Source organism: Lepidochelys kempii, chromosome 5 (genome assembly GCF_965140265.1).
Source record: "Lepidochelys kempii isolate rLepKem1 chromosome 5, rLepKem1.hap2, whole genome shotgun sequence".
In the NCBI taxonomy this organism is placed as follows: Eukaryota; Metazoa; Chordata; order Testudines; family Cheloniidae; genus Lepidochelys; species Lepidochelys kempii.
Window position 1 is genome coordinate 27,634,729 of NC_133260.1, and position 17,131 is coordinate 27,651,859.

Sequence of the window (17,131 nt, forward strand, 5' to 3'; positions counted from 1 at the left end):
TGTGGTGACTCCATGTGCCAGATCACAATGCCCGGAGCAGAGAGCTAGGCACAACCCCTTGGGACAGGAGCTACCACTGAGGGTAGGTGGGATCACTCTCCAAATATCCCTTCCCTCCACACCAGGTCAGGATTAGGTTGTGGTGCCAAGGCAGAGGTGCTGCTGCAGGTGGTCAGTGCCTTGTAAGTGGCGAAAGGAGCTGGCAGAGAATGACACTGGCCTATGATTCCTCCCCCCAAGTTTGGACATTGTGTGGGTTTAAAAACATAATGCAGTTGGTGGGTCACCTTTGTAAAAAGTTGGGGAACGCCTCCTTATGATTCTATTCCACAGCCAAGCACAGGTCACCATCAGGGAGGTTTTCAAGACTTTTATTTTTTTCTAATTTCATGTTATTAGATCTAGTAATATTTCTGTACACCAACCAATCTTCTGCTCCACTGGGCATTTACACCATTTGACTATGTATAGCTACGTGTCCCGCTCAACCCTGAAATTTAACCAAGCTATATTTAAGCTCTTTTAAAAACAGACTCACCCTCACAACTCAATCCCATTAGACCCCCAATCAATGTAGTTGTTCTTTTCCTAACACCCTCCAATTTATCAATATCTTTCTTGTAGTGCAGAGACCAGAACTAAATGAAATACAGTACACGCCTGTTTATCCAAACAGCCTCTGGGACATCCAAAACTTTTGGATAACCAGGTGTTCAGATAAACAGAAGTGCTATTAACTAACATAGGGCTATATGGGGGACACACTGGATTCAGATAACTGGGAGTTTTAGATTACTGGAAGAGTGCTGTATAGAAAAGGAATATCAGCTCCTTTCCTAATTTTACAATGCCAAGGCTTAGGGGAAAATATCCAGTGGGGAAAGGAACTAGGGGGATTCCAATGGGGAGATTTTGAGGAGGAAGAGAGAAAGATGTCATCTAAGGATGTTACAATGACACAAAATTAAGCCGCTCCAAACCCACAGGAGGTACATAAACACCACATCCTTTTTATATAATGGTGAACTGTGGTACAGAAACAGTGACATGTCCAAGGTCAGGCAAGTCACTGTTGGTCAGAAATGTAACTGAGTGTCAGAAAGGAGAGGAAGGGAATCGAATGTTTAGGGCATTGAATTCTCTTTCTGTGTGGCCTTAGTTAAGTCATTTAGCCTCTCTGTGCCTCAGCTCTCCATCTGTAAAATGGGGATAATAGCACTGCTCTACCTCACAGAGTTGTGAGGATAAATAAAGATTGTGAGGTGCCTGGATACTATGGTGACAGGTCATTAGCTGTAAGGATGAGATAGCTCATATTCATTTACCAGGGTTCATTTTTGATATAACCAGGCCAAACTAATTTGGGATCACACCCATGTGTGCTCAACTCTAATATTACCATCCGATGAATTGAGCTGTAGCTCACGAAAGCTTATGCTCAAATAAATTGGTTAGTCTCTAAGGTGCCACAAGTCCTCCTTTTCTATTAGCCTAAGGGTTGCTCTAACACTAGGAACTTACATCAGCATAGCTATGTTTCTCAGGGGTCTGAAAAATCCACACCAAAGACATAGCAGCTGTACCAGCCTAACCCCGATGTAGACAGTACTACATTGATAGAAGAGTTCTTCTGTTGTCATAGCTACCGCCTCTCAGGGAGGTGGATTACCTACACCAATGGGCATCAGTAGTGTCCACACTGAAGCGCTAGAGCAACGCTGCAGCTGTGCTGCTGTAGTGTTTCAAGTGTAGAAAAGCCCTTAGGTAGGCATGCCCAATGCTGAAAACCTGTGTTCAGACAATGACAGCACTTTCCAGTCTACTATAGGCCCAGAACTTCAGCTTCAAAGATCTCGAAGACAAATGGAAAATTTAAGTGGTTCTAGGAGGTCAATGCTGCAACACAGGATTTCATGTTTATTGTCTCTCAGTGCCTTCAGACCAGATTTGTTCATATTATTTTTTAAGTAGAAATATATTTTAACTATTTCTGTGCAAACTCAAGACCGATATTAGCACACAAGACCAATATTTTTTCAAGTATGCATGAAAAAACTGCACATGCACTTTTAGGAACAAAATGCCTGATCTGTATTGATATGCATACCCAACTCACAGCTGTGCATATATAAACACTTGAATTATCTGATCATTGGGCGTTTGTTTATTTTGTAAAAAATAAAAAATGCAAAAATAAAAAAAATGCAAACACTTAAGTTTGGCCTTCAAACCAGTTGACAGTTTCCCTTCAGCTAGCACAGTGATTCTCAATTTTTTTTTTTTTTTTTTTTACTGGTGACCCCTTTCACATAGCAAGCCTCTGGGTGCAATATCCCCTCTCTCTCTCCACCCCCAATCAATTAAAAATGCTTTTTTATATATTTAATACCATTATTAATGCTGGAGGCAAAGTGGGGCTTGGGGTGGAGGCTGACAGCTCACAACCCCCCATGTAAGAACCTTGCAACCCCCTGAGAGATACCGACCCTCAGTTTGAGAACCCCCTAAGTTAGCAGCACTGAAGCAGTAAGAAACACAGTATGGGCCATATCCAGACCTCACTAGAATGAGTAGGGGGTTTGCCACCAAAGTCAATGGGATCAAGATTTGTTCTTTTATACAACTATATAATATGAACCTATCTGTTTCACTATGGCAATGGCTGGAGTTCTGACATAGCTCAGTACTATGACAACTGTGTGTTTATGCCTTGGAGGAAACAGTCTTGTCCCTTATGTATTGTTGCTACAAGCAGGTGTAACTCATTTACTGAACTGCCCTGCTGTGCAAAGTTACAAAACAACATTTTAGCAGAGGCACACTAAAAGTTCAAATAAAACAAGACAATCCTAAATCATTTCTCAAAACAGTTTGCTTCCAAGTCAGTGAGACACTAAAACAATGAACAAAAGAAACATATGCACATATGTACGGAGTATTAAAAGCATTAAATATAATCTGTTACAGAAAAGGAGTAGACTCATTGGCTCTTGCCTATTCTTCGGTGAACTATAAAATGTACTACTAGAAGAGTCACATACTGTAATTAAATGTTATTAGTCAGGAAAAAATCCCATTTTATAGGTTTCTTTTTCAGCTATAAAGTTACAAAATACATGAAGTAATTTTGAAACAGAAAGTTCTTTTGTCTTTTGATAAAAGCTGCCTCCAGTCTCCTAAAGCAAATTCACATGAGAGTTAAAAGGTCCTTCATTATCAGAGTGGAATACAGTTGTTTTAAATGAACCATGCAGCAACTGTATTCTTAAATCTCAATAGAACAATGCAAGCTTTAGCTTATCAGTTATATGATATACATTCACTAGAGCTCAGTATCTTATTAGTTTGTTAAATTAAAGCAAATTTTTGCCTGAGGCTTCTCTGAATGTGTCAGGAGTGACACTGGCTTTAAGTAGAAGTGATATTTACTGGCATACAGTAGACTAATTTTCAAGAGTTTTCAGAAACAGATCTTCTACTTTGAATTAAAAACAAACAAACATGAAAAAAGGCTCTTAAACAACAGTGTAAGTGTGTATACCCAAAGGCATATTCCTGCACTCTCTAAAATGAAGCCACTTCTAGGGTAGAAATGTAGCAGCCATTCTTACAGTATACAAATGTCCAAGTTGTGAAAAGAGCTAAGATCTTCTATATTAATGGCTTTTATTCCACCTACCTAGACAGACTCTTACTGTAGCCTTCTCAAAAGCTACATTAATGAAGATATCCTAAAGTTCATTCAGAGATTTTACATGTAGAAGGTTCAGGTATTTGCCTGCATACCATAATTGATAGAAAAGGTAGACTAATTCTGATAAGCAGCATGGGTGACATTACACCTGGATTAGGATCTGATCCTGAACCACTTAAGTCAATGGGAGCTGGTCCATACTAAACAGGAACAATCCTCAAAAGAGCCATTAATAGTTTAACAAACAGTTGACTAGCGAGGACTAACTTGTACAGATGATTTTGATGCATTCAACACAGTCATCTGTAGGGAGTGCTAGGTAATATGTCAGAGAAACAAAGGAGTGAATACAGTACACCTGGTAAAACATTTATGAGAAATTTATATTACACTTTGTGACTGTGTATCCTGCTATGAGGGAACAGGTTTTTGAATTTCATTTTCTCAGCTCGTCACAAGACCTTTAAACACATGCACTGATTACTTGTCAATGTGACACAAACACACACATCTCATTCCACTAAAAAGTAACTTTCACATAAAATATTTTGGTTGACTTCTATTCCCCCTACCTTTCTGCTATGTTTTAATATTTGAACTTATTGACTAATTCCTGCATGTCCCAATGACTGAGCATGTGTACCTAATAATTCACTTTCTGAAACAAAAATATTTATTTGCTTAGGTAATTGAGGCATAAAACTCAAGTTTTGTTCAAATGTAGCAGTTCAATGATGCTCCATTAAGGAGAAGAAAAAAAATCAAATGTAGAGTTCCAAATCTCTCTCTATGACAATTTACTTTAGAGTAAGTGTTTGGAAAAGACTTGGAAAACAAAGGAAACTATATGCAACTCTCTGGCATATGTTCTGCTGGAGGTCAGGCTAGATCAGGGGTCATCAACTTATGGCACGCGTACCAAAGATGGCACGCGAGTCAATTGTTAATGGCACGCTGCTGCCTGCCGGGTCCCAGCCGCCGGCCCTGCTCAGCCTGCTGTCAAACCCAGGCCGGGACCCCAGCAGGCAGCAGCATGCCATTTAAAATCCTGCCCACCCCGGCCCGCTCTTCTCCGTCTCCTCCCTCCCCCCCTCCCCGGTCCCCCACAGGGGCAGGGTGAAGAAGTTTGGTCCTGCCGGAGGCTGCCACACAGCAAGCAAGGTCCTCCCCTCCCCCGCCTTTTCCCCCAGTGCGCTGGGTGCCTGCCCCTCCCCCTCTCCCTCCCTGCCACCGATCAGCTGATGGCCCTTGTGAGGGAGGGGGAGAAGCGGAGCCACAGCACACTCCCTGATAAAGGGAGGAAGCGGAGTAGAGGTGGGGATGGGGCCTTGGGGAAGCGAGGTGGAATCAGGGCATATTCCCCTCCAGCCCCCTGCTGTGAGCCGCTCAGGGCTGGGAGCACCTCCCATGACCCCAGCCCACACCCCCAGCCTCCTGCCCTGACCCCTGCACCCCCCTCTACACCCCTTGCCCTGACTCTGCACCCCCTCACATGCCCCCAGGTCCCCCACCCCATGTCCTGACTCTTGCACCCCCCCACATTCCCACTCCCACCCTGAGCACCAAACAGCAGCTCCTGCACGCCCCCACACACATTCCCACCTGCACCCCTCGCACCAAATGGGAGCTGCCCAGGTAAGCACTCCACACCCAAACCTCCTGCCCCACTCCTGAGCCCTCTCCCTCATTCTAGCTCCTGGCCAGACCCTACACCCCAACCCCCAGCCTGCTCCTTCACCCCCAGCCCTCTGCTCAGTGCCCTCCCACTCTCAGCTCAGTGCAGAGAGAGAGGAAGAGAATGGGCTAGAACCAGGGAGAAGGTAGGTACCCACTCTATGTGGGCAGGGCCGGGATCCCAGACTGGCAGAGGATAGAGCGGGGCCGGCAGCCGGGACCCTGGCTGGCAGGAGCCGGCAGACGGAACCCCAGACTGGCAGCGGGCTGAGCTGCTCAGCCTACTGCCGGTCTGGGGTTCCGGCCGCCGGCCCCGCTCAGCCCGCTGCCGGTCTGGGGTTCTGGCTACCAGCCCCTTGCCAGCCGGGGTCCCAGCCGCTTGCCCCGCTCAGCCTGCTGCTGGCCTAGGTGAACGGAACCCCAGGCTGGCAGCGGGCTGAGAAGGCCGGCAGCATAAGATCAGCATTTTAATTTAATTTTAAATGAAGCTTCTTAAACATTTTGAAAACCTTGTTTACTTTACATACAACAATAGTTTAGTTATATAATATATAGATTTATAGTGAGAGACCTTCTAAAAATGTTAAAATGCATTACCAGCACGCGAAACCTTAAATTAAAGTGAATAAATGAAGACTCAGCTCACCACTTCTGAAAGGTTGCCAAACCCCTGGGCTAGATGATCCTAATGGTCCCCCCTGGCCTTGAAATCTCTAAGTTAGGGTACAAAGCTTATATTTTTTAAAATGTTTAGTTATCTGAACTAACTAAAATTGTGTCTGCCATAAACAGATAATGAGGAACAGTGAAAATATATACAGAAACCTTGGGGACAGCTTTTTCTGATTACAGGAAGATGCTGTGAGGCTGTGAAACTAGTGAAGGATAAGTATCAAATGCTGTATGGGAAATCTGCTCTACAGTGACTTATGAAACCTGTAAATTTTCTTTCCCCTAAGGTGTTGGTGTCACCACCAAGACAGCCAACTGAAGGTAGAAAAGATTGTTGGGGGAAGTGATTACATAGGGTGGTAGTGAAAAATCTAAAGGATAATAGATAATTCATATAGTGTTTGAGCCTGAGCAGTACGGAGCAACCATAATTCCCAATTCAGCCAAAGAGAATCGCAGGCACTTTGTAGGGTCAGGCCCTTGATGCCAGTAAAGATAGATTTGAGACCTGGTGATGAGCAGGAGGGAATGAAACAAATGTTCTCTTTTTTATTTAAGTGGAGTTGCATGTTTCTGAAAATAAAGGAATTAATTAGCAGCCAAAGGAAGAGAACACCCGTGGCTCTAGAGAAAAGATGTACATATCATAATACACATCCTAGTATTGCAGGATGCACAGACAAAAGTTCCCCCTAATTACACATTCATTCCAGAAGTACACATTTCTGGGAAACAAAAACACATTGCCAATACTGCTGACACTAAAGATAATAGGAATAGAAACAGAAGATTAACTTGCTTCCTTTAAGAATAGGCTTTGCTGTGACCTTCCAACATTCTGTCCTTGGCTTTCAAACTAATTGATGTGATACAGAATGAAACTACAATTGAGTGGTCATGCCAACATTCTTCTTGGCTTTTCTTCAATGGACTAAATTCTTTTCCAAAGAAATTCCCAAACTTAAGGCACAAATCTCCCTTTAGTCATCTAAAATGTAGGCTTTCCTTCTGTGTTTCGTATTATGGCAGTATTCCAGAGTACAAAAAAAAAAAGTGGGACAGTTTGTGAAGAAAAATGAATCCCCACTGGGGAATTTGGTTTCCACCAAGTTCCATGGAATCAATTCAGGGACTGGACTGTTAATTTTTTTCTGAAGGCAAACAGAATCAAAGAATGAAACAATTAATGATTGTAACTTATGCATGCACATGTGCCTTAGTAATCTGCAAAGGTGGAAAAGGATTTCCTTGTAAAGACAGCAAAGAGTATAGGATAGTTTACTCAAATATTGTACTCAAGTAAGTAGGAGAATGCTCAGGCAGCTCTTTGAACACTTTGCAGCGAACGCTTCTTGTACGTGCACATGCCAAGCACAAGGAGCTTGGAAGGGATGAGCGAGGTTCCACAGCAGTTTCCTCCAGCTGCGGAGTTGCAGTACAGAGTCTTTCAGTAGTTGGAACTGCAGCATATGTTTTGCTCCTGTGACCAGTGATCTGAGAATGGAGCAGAATTAACTTATGTGAAGGACTGAGACTTTCATAAAACCATTTTGCAAGTGATTTGTCATGAATACTATTTGCTGAGGGACACATTTCAAATGAATGACAATATAGTCTTGCCTGTAGAACCATTGTGCAGTAGGGATGCCCTTTATTTTGAGAAGTACATTCTGCCAGGACAAGAATTCTATGACAATTTCACAAGTGTTCATGGTTGGCTTCCATTAAAGTCAACATTTGAACCATTATACACACAGGTAAACTAAAGCCCTGAGGGTGACTTACCCTAAGTCACAAAGTTTGTGAGAGCAAGGAACAGAACTCCAATCTCTAATGATCAAAGTGGAAGCTCCGTGTGTTTTTTCAGTCATGAACTGTTTGATATTTTAGGCCAGTGGTCCCCAAACTGTGGGGCACGCCCCCCCTAGGGGGAGTGGAGGAACATTTTGGGTGTGTGCAGCAGGGCCCGTGCCAGCCCCCATGGGGGGGTGGGGAGGGAGTGCCACCCAGCCCAGCTCCACTCTGGCCCCTGCTCAGCTCTTCCCTAAATCCCTCTCTGCCCTCAAGCCAGTGCTGCCTCTAGCCCCAACACCTCCCCCACCCCCAGCTGCACCTTCAGCCCAAGCTCGTTTGCTGAGCCAACTGTACAGCAATGGATGGGGGAGCACAGACAGATTCCATTACTGGTAACGGGGGTGAGGGGGGCGACATGACGTGAGAAGAAAAGTTTGGGCACCACTGTTTCAGACTATATATTCCTCTATTTCCAATTTCCCTTTCCTTCACGCTATTTCCTGTGTATTTGGATCAATTAAAACTAAACTGTCACCTGATTAATATGGGAGATAGTTCTTAAGGGCAATTCTTTTCTTTGTTGTCTGCAGTATTGTTGTAGTTGTGCTGGCGCCAGGATACAAGAGAGAAGGTGGGTGAGGTAATCGGTTTTACTGGACCAACTTCGGTTGGTGAGAGAGAAAAACTCTTTAGCCCCACAGAGCTCTTCTTCAGGTCAAGTCTGACTATCTGGAAAAGGTAATTAAGAGTGTCATAGTTCAATACAAGGTGAAATAGATAGTTAAGCATAAGAAGTTAACAAGTTGTAAGAAACCATTCAAAATGAACTGTGCAATTAATACCTCTTCAGTCATAGGACAAAGGAGAGTTAGTGGGTTACAGATTGTCTCTATTGAGTCCAGGATTTTTAGTGTCTAGCAGAGTTATGACTAAGCTATCTTTTAAAGGTGTTGTGCTGGTTTCCTTTGAGGACGAGGACTGAGAGGTCACACATGGAACAATGCTTTTGTGAAAAGTGTTCACCCATGGGTGATAGGGTGATTGTGTTTATCACTTTTCTTTGAGAGTTCATTCAAGAATGAATAGCACAAAGTGTTTCACATAGGTGAGAGGGTTTTGGGGTCTTGTTGATTCATATAGAAAATCCCTTTTCTTGTTTCCCCTTCCATGCTCTCTACCCATCCATCTGTCCTAAAGGTGCAACCTTCACAAAGCAGGGGAAAGCATTTAATACATTGTGGTCAATAGAGCAAAACAAACGTGGACTAAGACACTTCTATTGTGCCTATTTTTCTTCAGAAATAATTCCTGTATGCAGGAAACAGGAACCAAAAGAGCTTAATCAAATTGTTGAATATAGTCCTGAAGGCATTTGGGATGAAAATAATGAGACGATGGCATGAGATTCCCCTAATCCATGTGTGTGCAACAACAGGACAGGAAACTTAGGCCCTGTCTACACCGGCAATTTTCTGCAAGTAAAGCAGCTTTCTGCGCTGTAACTCCCGATGTGTACACACTGCCACGCCCCTTAGTGCGCAGAAACTGCAGTTGTAGCACTGTAAAAAAACCACCTCAGCGAGAGGCGTACAGCTTTCTGCGCTGGGGCTACAGCGCTGCAATGCCAGTGTAGACACTGTGGTTCATTACAGCACTGAGACTGGCCTCCGGGAGGTGTCCCACAATGCCTGTTCTTGCCTCTCTACTCATTGGTTTGAACTCTACTGCCCTGCCCTCAGGTGACCAACTGTCATCCCCATCCCGTAAATTCCTTCGGTATTTTGAAAGTCCCGGACCTGTTTGCTCGGTGATGCATGCAGTGGTCTCAGTGCATCTTTCCAGGTGGCCATGCCTGCTCCACACATAAGGCAATCCCCCGCTTGGAGGAATGCCAAACTGCTGGTCCTCATCAGCATTTGGGGAGAGGAGGCTGTCCAGTCCCAGCTGCGTTCCAGCCACAGGAATTATGATACCTACAGACAGATTTCACGATGCATGACAGAAAGGGGCCAGGATCGGGACGCACTGCGATGTAGGGTCGAAGTGAAGGAGCTGCGAAATGCCTACCACAAGGCACGGGAGGCAAACTGCTGCTCCTGCGCTGCGCCCACGAGCTGCCAGTTCTACAAAGAGCTGGATGCGATACTCGGTGGCAACCCCACCGCCACGGCAAAGGCCCCCGTGGATACTTCGGTGGCTCACGTGCCAGTTGAGAGTGGACCAAGACAGGAGGAGGAAATCTTGGATGAGGATGTGGAGGGGGAGGGGCCCCAGAGGCAGAGGATGATTCGGAGGTCAGAGATGCATGCAGCCAGGCGCTCTTTTCTAACCCGGAGGAGGCTAGCCAGTCACAGCTGTCGGATGTTGGCGAAGTGCAAACAGGAGAGGAGGCCCATGGTAAGTGGGTCTGATTTGGGGAATTGCCGAAATGAGTTGTTGGAGGCAGGAGGGTTGCAGAAAGCTGGCTTGTCTCCCACCGCATGCCTAGTCTGAGCGGCGGAACAGGCTGTTTGTTGACTGACTTCCATGCTTCTCGGGAATCTCCCTCAGAGATCTCCAGGAAACTCTCGTGGAGATACTGGGCAATCCCCTGCCACAGGATCTTCAGCAGAGCTGCTTTGTTTCTTGCCCCATTAACGGTAACTTTCCTGCGCCACTGTGCTTTCACGGGGGGCGGGGGTGGGCAGGAGGGATGACCATTGCTGCACACAGGCAAGCCACATGGGGGCCAGGGCGGAAGCTGCAAGCTTGGAGAAGACCCTCCCTTGATTCCCTGCTCACCCTCAGCAGCGAGATATCTTCCATAATGATCACATCCTGTGGGAAGTGTGGGGACAGGAATGATTATCAGGCCCCCACTAAAGTGCTGGCTCTCCCCAAGAGCCACATACCCAGTGTACAGCAGGGTCAGGGAAGCAGCGAACAGCGGAGAGTCTAACAGAGGGAGTTTGACTGTGATTTCACCTGGGGAGAGCCCACTGAGGCTTTCATCTTGCAGGCTTCTCTAAGTAGTTACTGCAACAGCTAAGGAAGCTCTTAGAAGGAAGGTAATATGGATGGTGAGCGATCAGCTGTTGTGACCTGCACAGGATGTGCTATGTTTGTCTTTCTTTCATAGGACAGAAGTGACTTTGTGTGTACAAAGTGCAAGCTGGTCTCCATATTGGAAGAGGAGGTTCAAGTTCTGGAGAAACAAGTATCAACCCTGCGTTTCATAAGAGAAAATGAAGATTTCCTGCACATACGTCAGGATATGCTTCTACCGGCACAACATTCTGAAGAATCACAGCAGGCTGTGTGGCGGGGACAGAAGGACAGTGAGGAAAATTGGCAGCATGTGACTTCCAGAAGAAGAAAGAGGACCATCCATGTACCAGCAATGCAGATACAGATGAGCAACCGTTTTCATGTTCTCTCCACAGGTACTAATGTGGACAGTGGACTAGATGATACATCTGATAGAAGGGAGCAGAAGGAGGCTTCACTGATTGGAAGGCATGAGATGCACTGTCCTAGGGATGGGGGTTCCACGACCACCACTCCCAAGAGAAGGAGGGTGGTGGTGGTGGTCAGGGACTCTCTCCTATGGGGGACTGAGTCATCTATCTGCCATCCAGACCAGGAAAACCGAGAAGTGTGCTAACTGCCAGGAGCTAGGATTCATAATGTGACGGAGAGACTACCAAGACTATTCAAGCCCTCAAATCGCTACCCTTTCCTGCTTCTCCACGTTGGCACCCATGATACTGCCAAGAATGACCTTGAGCAGATCACTGCAGACTACATGGCTCTGGGAAGAAGGATAAAGGAGTTTGAAGCTCAAGTGGTGTTCTCATCCATCCTCCCCATGGAAGGAAAAGGCCCAGGTAGAAACTGTCGAATCATGGAAGTCAACGAATGGCTACGCAGGTGGTGTCAGAGAGAAGGCTTTGGATTCTTTGACCATAGGAAGGTGTTCCAGAAGAAGGATTGCTAGGAAGAGACGGGCTCCACCTAACCAAGAGAGGGAAGAGCATCTTCTCACTACGTTAGCCAGCCTGCTTGCAGAGGGCTTTAAATTAGGTTCACTGGGGGAAGGAGACCAAAGCCCTGAGATAAGTGGGATACCAGGAGGAAGCATCAGCAGGATAGCGCAAGAGGGAAGAACTCCTGCCTCACACTGAGAAAGCAGGACAATCAGCAAGTTATCTTAAATGCCTATACACAAATGCAAGAAGCCTTGGAAACAAGCAGGGAGAACTGGAAGTCCTGGCACAGTCAAGGAACTATGATATGATTGGAATAACAGAGACTTGGTGGGATAACTCACATGACTGGAGTACTGTCATGGATGGATATAAACTGTTCAGGAAGGACAGGTGCGGCAGAAAAGGTGGGGGAGTTGCATTGTATGTAAGGGAGCAGTATGACTGCTCAGAGCTTCAGTATGAAACTGCAGACTCTCTGGATTAAATTTAGAAATGTGAGCAACAAGGGTGATGTCGTGGTGGGAGTCTACTATAGACCACCAGACCAGGGAGATGAGATGGACAAGACTTTCTTCTGGCAACTAATGGAAGTTACTAGATCGCAAGCCCATGTTCTCATGGGGGACTTCAATCACCCTGATATCTGCTAGGAGAGCAATACAGCAGTGCACAGACAATCCAGGAAGTTTTTGGAAAATGAAGGGGACAATTTCCTGATGCAAGTGCTGGAGGAACCAACTAGGGGCAGAGCTCTTCTTGACCTGCTGCTCACAAACAGGGAAGAATTAGTAGGGGAAGCAAAAGTGGATGGGAAGCTGGGAGGCAGTGACCATGAGATGGTCAAGTTCAGGATCCTGACACAAGGAAGAAAGGAGAGCAGCAGAATACGGACCCTGGACTTCAGAAAAGCAGACTTTGACTCCCTCAGGGAACTGATGGGCAGGATCCCCTGGGAGAATAACATGAGGGGGAAAGGAGACCAGGAGAGCTGGCCGCATTTTAAAGAATCCTTATTGGGGCTGCAGGAACAAACCATCCCGATGTGTTGAAAGAATAGTAAATATGGCAGGCGACCAGCTTGACTTAACAGTGAAATCTTTGCTGATCTTAAAACACAAAAAAGAAGCATACAAAAAGTGGAAGATTGGACAAATGACCAGGGAGGAGTATAAAAATATTGCTCAGGTATGTAGGAGTGAAATCAGGAAGGACAAATCACATTTGGAGTTGCAGCTAGCAAGGGATGTTAAGAGTAACAAGAAGGGTTTCTTCAGGTATGTTAGCAACAAGAAGAAAGTCAAGGAAAGTGTGGGCCCCTTACTGAATGGGGGAGGCAACCTATTTACAGAGGATGTAGAAAAAGCTAATGTACTCAATGCTTTTTTTGCCTCTGTCTTCATGAACAAGGTCAGCTCCCAGAGTACTCCACTGGGCAGCACAGTATGGGGAGGAGGTGACCAGCCCTCTGTGGAGAAAGAAGTGGTTCAGGACTATTTAGAAAAGCTGGATGAGCACAAGTCCATGGGGCCGGATGCACTGCAACCGAGAGTGCTAAAGGAGTTGGCAAATGTGATTGCAGAACGATTGGCCATTATCTCTGAAAAATGATGGCGGTCCGGGGAGGTCCCGGATGACTGGAAAAAGGCTAATGTAGTGTACATCTTTAAAAAGGGGAAGGAGGAGGATCCGGGGAACTACAGGCCAGTCAGCCTCACCTCAGTCCCTGCAAAAATCATGGAGCAGGTCCTCAAGGAATCAATTATGAAGCACTTAGAGGAGAGGAAAGTGATCAGGAACAGTCAGCATGGATTCACCAAGGGCAAATCACGCCTGACTAACCTAATTGCCTTCTATGATGAGATAACTGGCTCTGTGGATGAGGGGAAAGCAGTGGATGTGTTATTCCTGGACTTTAGCAAATCTTTTGACACTGTCTCCCACAGTATTCTTGCCAGCAAGTTAAAGAAGTATGGGCTGGATGAATGGACTATAAGGTGGATAGAAAGCTGGCTAGATCATTGGGCTCAATGGGTAGTGATTAATGGCTCCATGTCTAGTCAGCAGCCGGTATCAAGCAGGGTCGGTCCTGGGGCCAGTTTTGTTCAATATCTTCATTAATGTTCTGGAAGACGGCGTGGATTGCACCCTCAGCAAGTTTGCAGATGACACTAAACTGGGAGGAGTGGTAGATACACTGGAGGGTAGGAATAGGATACAGAGGGACCTAGACAAATTAGAGGATTGGGCCAAAAGAAATCTGAGGAGGTTCAACAAGGACAAGTGTAGAGTCCTGCACTTAGGACGGAAGAATCCCATGCACTGCTACAGACTAGGGACCAAGTGGCTAGGCAGCAGTTCTGCCGAAAAGGACCTAGGGGTTACAGTGGATGGAAGCTGGATATGAGTCAACAGTGTGCCCTTGTTGCCAAGAAGGCTAACGGCATTTTGGGCTGTATAAGTTGGAGCATTGCCAGCAGATCGAGGGATGTGATCGTTCCCCTCTATTCGGCAATGGCGAGGCCTTATCTGGAGTACTGTGTCCAGTCTTGGGCCCCACACTACAAGAAGAATATGGAAAAATTGGAAAGAATCCAGCAGAGGGCAACAAAAATGATTAGGGGGCTGGAGCACATGACTTATGAGGAGAGGCTGAAGGAACTGGGATTATTTAGTCTGCAAAAGAGAAGAATGAGGGGGGATTTGACAGCTGCTTTCAACTACCTGAAGGGGGTTCCAAAGAGGATGGATCCAGACTGTTTTCAGTGGTACCAGATGCTAGAACAAGGAGTAATGGTCTCAAGTTGCAGTGGGGGAGGTTTAGGTTGGATATTAGGAAAAACTTTGTCACTAGGAGGGTGGTGAAGCACTGGAATGGATTACCTAGGAAGGTGGTGGAATCTCCTTCCTTAGCGATTTTTAAGGTCAGGTTTGACAAAGCCCTGGCTGGGAAGATTTAGTTGGGGATTGATCCTGCTTTGAGCAGGGGGTTGGACTAGATGACTTCCTGAAGTCCCTTCCAACCCTGATATTCTATGATTCTAAGAGTGATTTACCCTGCCCCTGTGGCTACTCACCATTTTGGGGGTCTTGTGGCTCATGTGTGCTTGCCTGGGGTCAGCCAGTTAGTGACAGGTGAGAGAATACTGGCTGCGTTTTAAAGCATTGAATCAGTGTTCTCTGTGTTGCAAACATTACTGCTTCTGTAAAATGTTGCGTTGAAACTTCACAGAGATGACCTTGGGAGCCCAGTCTCCCTCTGTTATTGGCAGCTGAACGGCTGCACAGAATTAGAAAGCGGCCAAGAAGAACTAAGGAGGATTTTCTGCATGATGTTATGATGCACTCCGCTGCCGAGAAACAGGAATTGAAGGCGTGGCAGGACAGCGAGAAGAGGGACCGAAAGGAGAACACAGCATGCCAGAATGAAGCCATGGAGCAGCTCTTAAAGGTTATGGAGTGCCAAGCAGACATGCTCCAGGCAATACTAGCTCTTCAAACCTACCAACTCCGTACCCGCCCTCCCCTGCAGCTGCTGTTGCAGAGCTCTTTCCCATATGCCCCCCAGACACCGCCAACACACTCTTATCAACCTCCTGGTTCCAGTCTATACATATACCGCAGCATTCCACTCCTCCCCCTCACAGTCCAGCCCTGCGGACTCCCACTACCCACTGCACTCAACACCCATCCCTCTGCAGTTTGGCCCTGCTGAAGCACAGCACCCGCTGCACTGTACTCCAAAGGAGAAGGAAGGGTATGATCCCTGGACATACACAAATCTTTAGCCACCCTGGGACCCCTCCTCCTCCTGGGACCTTCCCTTCCCCTATCCCCCTCACCACTGATGGGGTTTTTTTTGGTTTGACTCTCTCCTCTGGTTGTTGGTTTTTAATAAAAGAATTGTGTTGGTTTGAAAGCAATCTTTATTCTATTATTTGAAAGCAAAAAGAGCCCTGCAAAGCAACATACAATTACGTTAAACCCACATATTGCATCATCTGCACCAATCACCTCCTAGCATTACAATCACTGCACTTCTGAGCATAGCAACAAATATTAGTGGCTTTCAGCTTCAAATTGCTGCCTCAACACATCCCTGATTCTTACGGCCCTGCGCTGCACCCCTCTAATAGCCCTGGTCTCTGGCTGTTCAAACTCAGCCTCCAGGCCCTGAGCCTCTGCGATCCAACCCTGAGTGAAGCTTTCACCCTTCCCTTCACAGATATTATGGCATGTTCAGCACGTTGCTATAAGCATAGGAATATTGTCATCGGCCAGGTCCAGCTTCCCATAGAGGCTGTACCAGCGGGCTTTTAAACAGCCAAAGCACACTCAACAGTCATTCTACACTTGCTCAGCCTGTTGTTGAACCGCTCCTTGCTGCTGTCAACGTGCCCCGTGTATGGCTTCATAAGCCACGGCATTAAGGGGTAGGTGGGGTCTCCCAGGATCACAATGGGCATTTCAACTGCCCCTACTGTGATCTTCTGGCCTGGGAAGAAAGTCCCTGCTTGCAGCTTCCTGAACAGGCCAGTGTTCTGAAAGATGCGTGCGTCATGCACCTTTCCGGACCAGCCTGTGTTAATTTCTGTGAAACGCCCACGGTGATCCACAAGCGCCTGGAGAACCATTGAGAAATACCCTCGTGATTAATGTACATGGTGGCTAGGTGGTCTGGTGCCAGAATTGGAATGTGTGTGCCATCTATCACCCCTCCGCAGTTAGGGAAGCCCATTTGTGCAAAGCCATCCACAATGTGACGCACGTTGCCCAGAGTCACGGTCTTTCAGAGCAGGATGTGATTAATGGCCTTGCAGAATTCCATCAACACAAGTCCAATGGTCGACTTTCCCACTTTGAACTGGTTAGTGACCAATCGGTAGCAGTCTGAAGTAGCCAGCTTCCACAGTGCAATCGCCACGTGCTTCTCCAACAGCAGGGCAGCTCTCATTCTCATGTCCTTGCGCCAAAGGGCTCAGGCGAGCTCATCACACAGTCCCATGAATATGTCTTTCCTCATCCAAAAGTTCTGTAGCCACTGCTCATCATCCCAGATGTGCATCACGATGTGATCCTACCACTCGGTGCTTGTTTCTCGAGCCCAAAAGCAGCGTTCCACTGCGATCAGCACCTCTGTGAATGCCACAAGCAATCTTGTGACGTAGCTACTACGCGTGGTGAGATCAGTGTCGCACTCCTCTTGCCTTTGTAGTCTAAGGAATAACTCCACTGCCACTCGCGACGCGTTGGTCAGAGTGAGCAGCGTACTGGTCAGCAGATCATGTTCCATTCCTGCAGCCCGAAGAGGCAGGGTGTGCAATACAGAAAC

At 46.4% G+C, this 17,131-nt stretch overlaps 1 protein-coding gene across 6 annotated transcripts in view; it reads right to left on the reverse strand.

Annotated features, from left to right (window-relative positions):
• LIFR (LIF receptor subunit alpha) overlaps positions 1 to 17,131 on the reverse strand; it is an 87,355-nt gene that overhangs the window by 45,224 nt on the left and 25,000 nt on the right. For 2 of the 6 annotated variants that reach the window (XM_073343806.1, XM_073343805.1), the window contains 2 exons: positions 8,370 to 8,563; positions 7,336 to 7,534 (listed from right to left, as the gene is read on the reverse strand). The exons of the other annotated variants lie outside the window; for them this stretch is intronic. The gene's annotated coding sequence lies outside the window, so the exon portion shown is untranslated. The remainder of the gene's footprint in view (positions 1 to 7,335; positions 7,535 to 8,369; positions 8,564 to 17,131) is intronic. 6 annotated transcript variants of the gene reach the window in all.